This window comes from Eleutherodactylus coqui, chromosome 6 (genome assembly GCF_035609145.1).
Source record: "Eleutherodactylus coqui strain aEleCoq1 chromosome 6, aEleCoq1.hap1, whole genome shotgun sequence".
Taxonomy (NCBI): Eukaryota; Metazoa; Chordata; class Amphibia; order Anura; family Eleutherodactylidae; genus Eleutherodactylus; species Eleutherodactylus coqui.
In genome coordinates, this window is record NC_089842.1 from 130454085 (window position 1) to 130462831 (window position 8747).

The window sequence follows — 8747 nt, forward strand, 5'->3', positions numbered from 1 at the left end:
TACATTGGGCCTCCGCAGGTAATTAAATGACAGGATGCCATTTTATCCTGGCATGCGGATCGCACATGCGGGATTAAAAATTAAAAATATTAAAAAAAATAAAAATCGCATCATGTTCCATTTTCTGTGGCTTTCCCGGACGGACAACTTCCATTAAAGTCAATGGAACCCGTCCGCTACGGGGCACAGACCAAGCTGACACTGTGTCCGTGCTGCGGATCTGGGGAAAGCAGGACATTTGAAAAAAAAAAAAAAGAAAGCATGGCGCATGCATGCGACACGCCGCCTGCGTCCTGAGCACATCCGCCGTGCAGAAGAAAGAAGATCCAGCCACGACGGAGGAGACCCGCGCCGCAACCGGACAAGTGAGTAAATGTATTTTTTGGCCTCATGTTTGCGGCCCGGGTGGAATCCGCTACGGGATTCTGCACTGGGAAACCGTGCGTGCCTGTGGACATGAGGCCTTACAGTATTACTACAGCATGTGTCTACATTGCCATTTAGCATGTGTCCACGTAAGGTTTTTAATAAAGAACCGGTCAAGAAACAATGCCAAACAACAAGAAAACAAAAAGAAGTTCTTGTTGTTTGACATTGTTTTTTGACCAATTCTTTATTAAAAACCTTACGTGGACACATGCTGTAGTAATACCCAAATTTTCATTTATTTGCACAGAAATTTGTAATGTTTCCACTTCTGTTATACAGGGGCACTAGCTCTTGAAGTAAAAGTTTTTTTCAGTGTGGTGGCAGCAATTCTTTCTCCCCACTGCCTAGGGATTCCAGCACTTTATTCCCTGGCTGCTTACCATGGGTTCCTTTGCATACAAGCTCCTACCCCTGCACACTGCTGTCGCTGTACATCCATGATCTGGCTCCCACTGTCAGGTGGCTATGGTTGGATCTGCTGCACTCCGTTCTGCCGCATAGGTTTAGTTTCTTACCTTCTGTTCTAGAGTAACTTCTCTGCTTCTTCCTGGCACCGCTCCAGTGGGCCTCATCATCTGCACCCTAGACAGAGCGAATGCAGGATCTGCATTCTGGGCCAGCTGCTCTGCTCTACCACTCTCGGGCACTATCTTCACAATAATAGATGCCCTACTATACCCTCCCAGAGTCAACGCAGACAGCACTAACCGCACAATACACTTGACAGCACAATACGCTGCATGATTCACAATTTCACTAATTCCATATTGCAGTGTATTGTACAAGAAATCACTTGATCAAGCCCACTAGTGAGAAACTCTTTGGTGGGGGTCTGACAGGTGAGACCCTCACCGATTGCCAGAACTTGAGTCCTGTGTCCCCCTGTGTAACTGGCAATGAATGGAGCAGCAGTGCATATTCTTGGCCACCGCTCCATTCATGTTAATGGGACTGCCATACGTCATACACGTGCAGCAGATGTGTGCAGAAATTGTAAGGATCAGTTGTCTTGGAGAGCCGAAACTCAGCAACAGTAACTGCAATTGGAGAGGACCTTGATCGCAGCCATTAAAAATGTAGTTAATATCAATGGCCCATCATAGGGACGAGGCATCCTCTGTCACCCAAAGAGCTCACCTGCAGCAAGATGGCAGGTGGCTCTTCCTGCATGAAGACAATCTAAAACCAGGCCACCTCAAGCAGCCCAGAACAGGAGGCGGCGAGATGGGACAGGGTCAGGTGGAAGTTCTTGAGATAGGTGAGAGTGCTGCCCACCTCTAGACTTTCCATAGTCCCCAAGCCATAGCCGGTATCTGTGGACCAATTCCAAATAATTTGTCATAGAAATATGTTCTAAAATTGTGAGCCCCAACAATCTTCTGGTGAATGACCAGTCCTGTATAGAGATTACAGGGATCTTGGGCCAGATTAAACCATCTGAGGCATCACTCCAGACAACTCATCCCAACTCAACTGGAAATGGTTGTGCATATGGTACATGACAAAAGTAACCTGAAAGCAGATTATAAGCTAAAGTTTATGAAGAGGGGAGCGATCATGGATCAGTCAGTCAGTCAGTGGTCACATATAGACTAAAAAATGATCAGCAAGCTGAGAGAACGACTACATCTTATAGATGTTTAATACAGGTGATCAGCAAGCTCTAGCAGTACCATAGGAATTAATGGCATAGTAGTGAATTACCATGACCCACACTACAAAAGGGGCATTTCAAACCCACCTTCTCATGAACACTGTGGTTCCCAGTAGTCGGGCCCCCACAAATCCCCAATTATCACCTTTTCATGGTCATGTGATGGGTTGTCCCATGAAAATAATTTATTTCAAGGTCGCATCCCCTGGTATTTTTTGAAGCCAGATTTTAACTGGAAGGCAATAGAGAACTATGAAACTATGAAACATGCTATATACAGTGCAATTTATGTGGTGTATTTCCTCACTTGGGGAGAATTGTTTTTTCAGGCGTTTCCAATAGATTTTTCTAAAACACCTGTAAAAAATGCTTGCCAAAAATGTGGGACTGAAAAAAGCAACAACGGCAAGACTTTTGTAAAGAAAAGTGTATGAAATTCACAGCGTTTTGTTTTTACAAGCCTAAAAGAAAGCTGCAAAAATGGTTAAAGGAAACCTAAAAGGTTATTAACAGATTTAACACTTATCACCTATCCACATGATAAATAATAAATGCTTGATTATTGGGTGCCCCATCACTCTGACCACTGGTGTAACTATAGGGGATGCAGGGGATGCAGTTGCACCCGGGCCCAGGAGCCTCAGGGGGCCCATAAGGCCTCTCTTCTCCATATAGGGAGCCCAGTACTAGGAATAAACTATTATAGTTGGGGGCCCTGTTACAGGTCTTGCATTGAGGCCCAGGACCTTCAAGTTACGCCTCTGACTCTGACCCCTACTAATCATGTAAATAGGGGCCCAGTGCCCCTCCTTTTCCCCTCACTGCACCCCCTGAAATACAGAGGAGCTTAAAGGGGTTGTCTGAGATAAAGATTTTTTGTAAAAATTGTCCCCCCTTTAGTAAAGCGATCGACTGCTGAGCTCTGTCATTCCTGCCGCAGTCCCGTACATGGACTGCTGCTTGCAAACATTACGGCACTATAGAGAACCATAGCCACCAGCCTTGAGACTTGTGGGAGCTGGGAGAGGTGAATGTTTTACCCATGGGGTACCTGTTTTTACAAAATAAAAAAATTCTCAGACAACCCCTTTAAATGTTGAAAACAACCAAACAGGTGTGCTGTGTTCAATTCAACTGTCAGGGACCACTGAAGAGAAACAAAGTACAGCGCTCTGCAAGCCCAGGTAGACCCGTAAAGCGGAATGCAGTGACAGCACTCTCATTTAACTTCCACTCCCTTCAAGGTCCTGTAGATATGTGATAACTGTTCACTCAGGGAATACTCCTTTAAATGAAGGCTTCTCTCCTCTGAATGCTCATATTATTTATTCAAAGGTCACTTCCAGAACAGGTTCTCAGAACAATGGTTATCACAGTGCCAGTAACTCTGTCCTGTAGTTTCTAATGTCTAACACTAGATGGCACCAACGGTTAATAAGCGTTAGACCTCTTTAAGACTTCTGTAGTTTGGTCAATTTTGCTTTTAGTATTTGTAAGCCAAAACCAAGAGTGGAACCTACAGAGAAACTAAAATTATACGATTTCCACCTCTTCTGTGTTTTGGACTCACTCCTGGTTTTGACTTACTGATAGGCCTCATTCATATGACCGTATATGTAAAACACTGTGGGAGTCCTACAGCGTTTTACTAGTCTGTGTGAGCCGGCATAGACCGTGCATGGCAGTGAGTGCACCGCGCATGACTGTAGTCATGAACGCAGTCATGCGCATCATGCGCAGTGTGAATTTGTCTTTTTTTTTTAATTCCCTGCTCCGTCTTATAGTGGGGTTGCGTATGTATCCTCGCCCATAGACAATGTATTGCGTATGGACAGCGTTGCATAAGCTTTCCATAGAAAAGAATAGGGTTCCCACTGCGTGATATGCAAGGAAATACAGAAAGACAAAAGTACAAAAATTACAGAACCACGGTTACATAGTAATCAGTTGATGGAAACAATAGGGGTGAGGGTCCTGCTTCAACAAGCTTACATACTACAAGTAATGGGGTGATACAGAAGGTAAAGGGCTGGAGATGTGCACTGTATGGCAAGGTGGAGACTGAGGGATGCTATACACATAGATAATGGTCAGACATTAGCCATGTGATGGCAGAATCGTTATGACTGCAGGTGCCGGTTGCTTATGGCTAGCAGGGATTGCAGTCAATAGGTCAGGGAGCATGTTATCTGCCGGAGTACAGAGGGGTTTGTTTAGGGAATGCGGTATGCCTCCCTGAAGAGGTGCGTTTTTCGAGCACACCTGAAGTTCTGCGAGTCCTGAATTGCTCTGGTAGCCTTTGGTAGTTCGTTCCAGAGGACCGGTGCTGCTCTGGAGAAGTCTTGGAGGCGGGAATGAGAAGTTCGAATTAGAGAGGCACGCAGTCTAGTTTCGTTAGCTGAGCAAAGAGCCCCCGCTGGGTGATGGATTGAGATGAGGGAGGCAATATAGGGGGCGCTGCGCTGTGGAGGGCTTTATGGATGAGGGTAGGGAGTTTAAATTGTATTCTATATTTGATGGACAGCCAGTGCAGTGACCGGCACAGAGCAGAGGTGTCCGCGTAGCAGCTGGACAGGAAGATGAGCCTGGCTGCCGCATTCAGGATGGATTGGAGAGGGTAGAGTCTGGTGCAGGGGAGGCCGATCAGCAACGAGTTGCAATAATCAAGCCGGGAGTGGATGAGGGCAACAGTAAGCGTTGTTAACGTGTCTACAGTGAGAAAAGAGCGGATTCTTGCGATGTTCTTGAGGTGCAGCTGACATGTTCGGGCGAGAGATTGGATGTAGGGGGTAAATGATAGATCAGAGTCAAATATGACCCCAAGGCAGCGGGTATGTTGTCTAGGAGTTATGGTGGCGCCACACACTGAGATGGAGATGTCAGGAGGAGGTCGGTTAGTGGAGGGTGGAAATACCAGTAAGTTAGCTTTAGAGAGGTTTAGTTTTAGGTAGAGAGCGGACATGGTGTTAGAGACAGCGGACAGACCGTCGGTGATGTTTTGGAGGAAAGGTGCAGAGATGTCACAGAAAGAGGTGTATAGCTGGGTGTCGTCAGCGTAGATGTGGTATTGGAGGCCAAATCTCCTGATGGTTTGTCCAATAAGGGCTGTGTAGATAGAGAAAAGGAGGGGGCTGAGGACCGAGCCCTGGGGAACCCCAACAGCAAGGGGAAGAGGAGGGGAGGTAGAGCTAGCAAGGAGATGCTGAAAGAGCGGTCAGATAGGTAGGAGGAGAACCAGGAGAGATCAGTGTCCTTTAGGCCGATGGAGCGAAGCATACTGTGGAGGAGTTTGTGGTCAACAGTGTCAAATGCTGCGGAGAGATCCAGGAGGATCAGTAGGGAGTAATCGCCCCTCAATTTGGCTGATGTTTTCCCCCAAATTTCAAGAGTGAGGATGTATGTAAATAGTTAGGAAAGCTCAGAGAAGAAATTGAGACAGAGGAAAGAAGGGGCTTTATTTTGAACAACAGCGGTCCTTTCTTTGTGACATAAATAATAAAGATTGGCTTATTGCTATGGCTAAGGCGAAGAAGGGGTTAACCCATAGTGAGGCAGAAAAAGGATTGACCCACAGTGTGTCCGAGACCCAGGATGAGGTGACTGAGGACGCACCTCAGGGTTGGAGGCAGGCAAGGCAGCTCTCAGTGCAATAGAATACCACTTGGTCAAGGAGCCTTACCTTCTATCACAAAAACTGGGCCCAATTTAGCTGGTAAGGAAAGTGACATCAGCTAAGGAGGGAGATTGATGGAGGGAATTAGACGCCTGGAATCGCCCACCAGAAATCTCCAACTGTCATCCTTTGGAGGCAAACTAGGCGAGGATACAGAGATCTCCAAAAGAAAGAAGAAAAAGAAGTCTGCAGAGGAGGTGAGGCTTGTTTATGTACCCTTCCCAGAGTATTGACCCTAGCGACCATTAATGTTGCTAGTATTAAAGGGGTTGTCTCGCGAAAGCAAGTGGGGTTATACACTTCTGTATGGCCATATTAATGCACTTTGTAATGTACATCGTGCATTAAATATGAGCCATACAGAAGTTATTCTCTTACCTGCTCCGTTGCTAGCGTCCCTGTCTCCATGGCTCCGTCTAATTTCGCTGTCTTCTTGCTTTTTTAGATGTGCTTGCGCTGTGCGGTCTTCTCCCCTTCTGCTTGGTCCAGGCACGAGCGGCGTTCTGGCTCCGCCCCCTTCTACGCATCATCACGTAGCTCCGCCCCATCACGTGTGCCGATTCCAGCCAATCAGGAGGCTGGAATTGGCAATGGAATGCACAGAGCCCATGGTGCACCATGGGAGAAGACCCGCAGTGCACCATGGGAGAAAACCGCAGTGCATCCCTGGGAAAGGATCGGCGGCCATCTTAGGGAGAAAATTTTTTAAAGTCCTTATTTCGTCGGATCGGTAAGTAGCAAGCGGTTTAAAAACCGTTTTACTTTGCTATTTTATGCCAGGGGGGTGACAGGGGGAATGGGGTAAGGTAAAATTTTGAGGTTTGCCGCGAGACAACCCCTTTAAGTCAGATGCAGCTAGATTTGTGGCTTTTGATTTTCTCAGCATTGTTCAATCCAAAATTTTATTTTTGCAGGTGACCAGACTGCCAGATTTGGTGGCCGTACATAAAGCAAAGCAGGAGTGGAGGCACGGGTCTTCCTATTGGTCCTTTTGTGACTGAGCTGTAAAGCGGAGTGGCAGTCCTTTTTAAGATTGCCCAGGTTAAATGCATATAAGTGCATACAAATTAGAAATGAGAAGGTACCCGATCTTAGATTTTCTCAGGGGACAAGAACTTTGGCTCATTAACATCTACAGTCCCCAAAGTAAGTGGGACCAGAAGGATCTCTTTATAAGGATCAATAATTTTCTTTTTACAAGTCGGCGGGCGGACTTTGAAGGGGACTGAAATATTGTGTAGGCACCTGAAGGGTAAAGTGTAAATCGCACCAAGACACTTAGTCTGGGTGAGATAGAAGTCCAGTCCAGAACTTCTTTGTGGGTCCCAGTCAGCTCAGGTGACATCACTGTGCTCATTACTGGGGCATAATAGACTGCAATACCCTGCAGTCATGGTCAGAGAACACAACTCCAGTGTGGACTCCTGATCATCCTTGCTGAAAAGACTGCTGCCAGTAGTTTTAGATCATAGGAAGAGACTATTCTGCCAGCACCCTTAGGGGTGCATTCTCCGTCAGTGAGCGCTAAGGGGACTGTGTGATATGCTGTACACGTGTGCTGTGCTGTTATTTACATCTGGAACCTATGTTATCTGAATCTACAAATAAAACTGAAGTACGTTTTACGGACTTTTTGCGCCAGTGTGTCATTGCCGACCCGACCCCACTCAGACATTGCTACAATTGTCATGAGGCTCCAAGATAGAAAAGGTTCTAGGTGCCAGCTTACTTATGACACCATCATGCTAAATAATATAGTTAGTGAGGGTCGTCTGATGGATGTCCACATAACGCGGGGTTAACCTTTGTTAAAGATAGTGACTGTAGGTCCAGAATAGATAGGTTTTATTTAAAGGAGGAACCTGTCTCCTCACCATTATCGGTAGTGGAGGTAGAGTTATCCAATCACTGTCTCACTGTGTTTCCCAGCGGCCCATCGGATTGGCAGAGGTTTGTGGAAGCCGAATCTGTCACTTCTGGAAGAAGCGGAAATTAGGTGATCCTTTTGAGGTGTTTCTTCAGAGCCAGGAACCACTTCTGGGCGTATGTAGCAGTAAGTCAGAGTGGTGGGAGATGTTCAAACATCGGAGGGCGAGGTTCTTCCATCAACTCTCTGAACTCAGAAGCCTTAACAGTCAGCGTCAAATCAGAGCCTGGAAGAGGAAACTGGAACATCTTGTCTCGACTCAGGGTAGCCGTGAGGCAATGTCTAGTGTAAAAACCTTGTTTAAGAGATGTCAGTATGATATCTTTGGTTTCTAAGAGGGACTTTGGGAAGTTCCGCTTGCCAGATCCTTACAGAAATTGTAAGATGTCAGTAAATTGTAAAATCTTAACAAGACTGATAGTACAGGATTCTTGAAAAGGTACTTTAAGCCGTTTGTTATGTGTTCACGATTGCTTCCTTCCTCAGGTATTGTAAGCCATTGGTGGGGGTTGGGATGGACCTGGTGGTGCCAGAATCTGCTCTGATGGTGGTAGCTTATGCAGATGATGTCACTATCTTTGTTTCCTTGCAAGAGTATGCGGAATGGGTCATGACGGAACTGTATCGCTACTCGGAGTCTTCCAGATGCAAGATCAACCAGGAAAAGTGTGAGAGTCTCTGGCTGGGAGGTGGGGATCCTGATTTTGATCTCCTGGTAACTCTTCTAGAGCCCCAGAACTAAAGTACTAGGTATAGAATTTGACGAAGGTAATTACCCTGACAACAACTGGGACAGCAGACTGAAAAATGCCGCCCAGAAGGTAGATCAATGGAAGGGTTGGTCCTTGACCCTGAGCGAAACCTCTTTAGACGCAAGTCTATAGCCTGTTTTTCCAACTGTTATGGGGGAACATGTTTAACCTAGTCAATAAGGAGGTTACTTAGCGTACAAGACTGGCCAGGTTTGGTATGGTCAAACCCAGCAGTATTCCTAGTGATACCTTTTTTAAAAATCAATATTGCCAACCTCTAACCAGAGAGGGTTCCTCCATTGCTATCCTCCT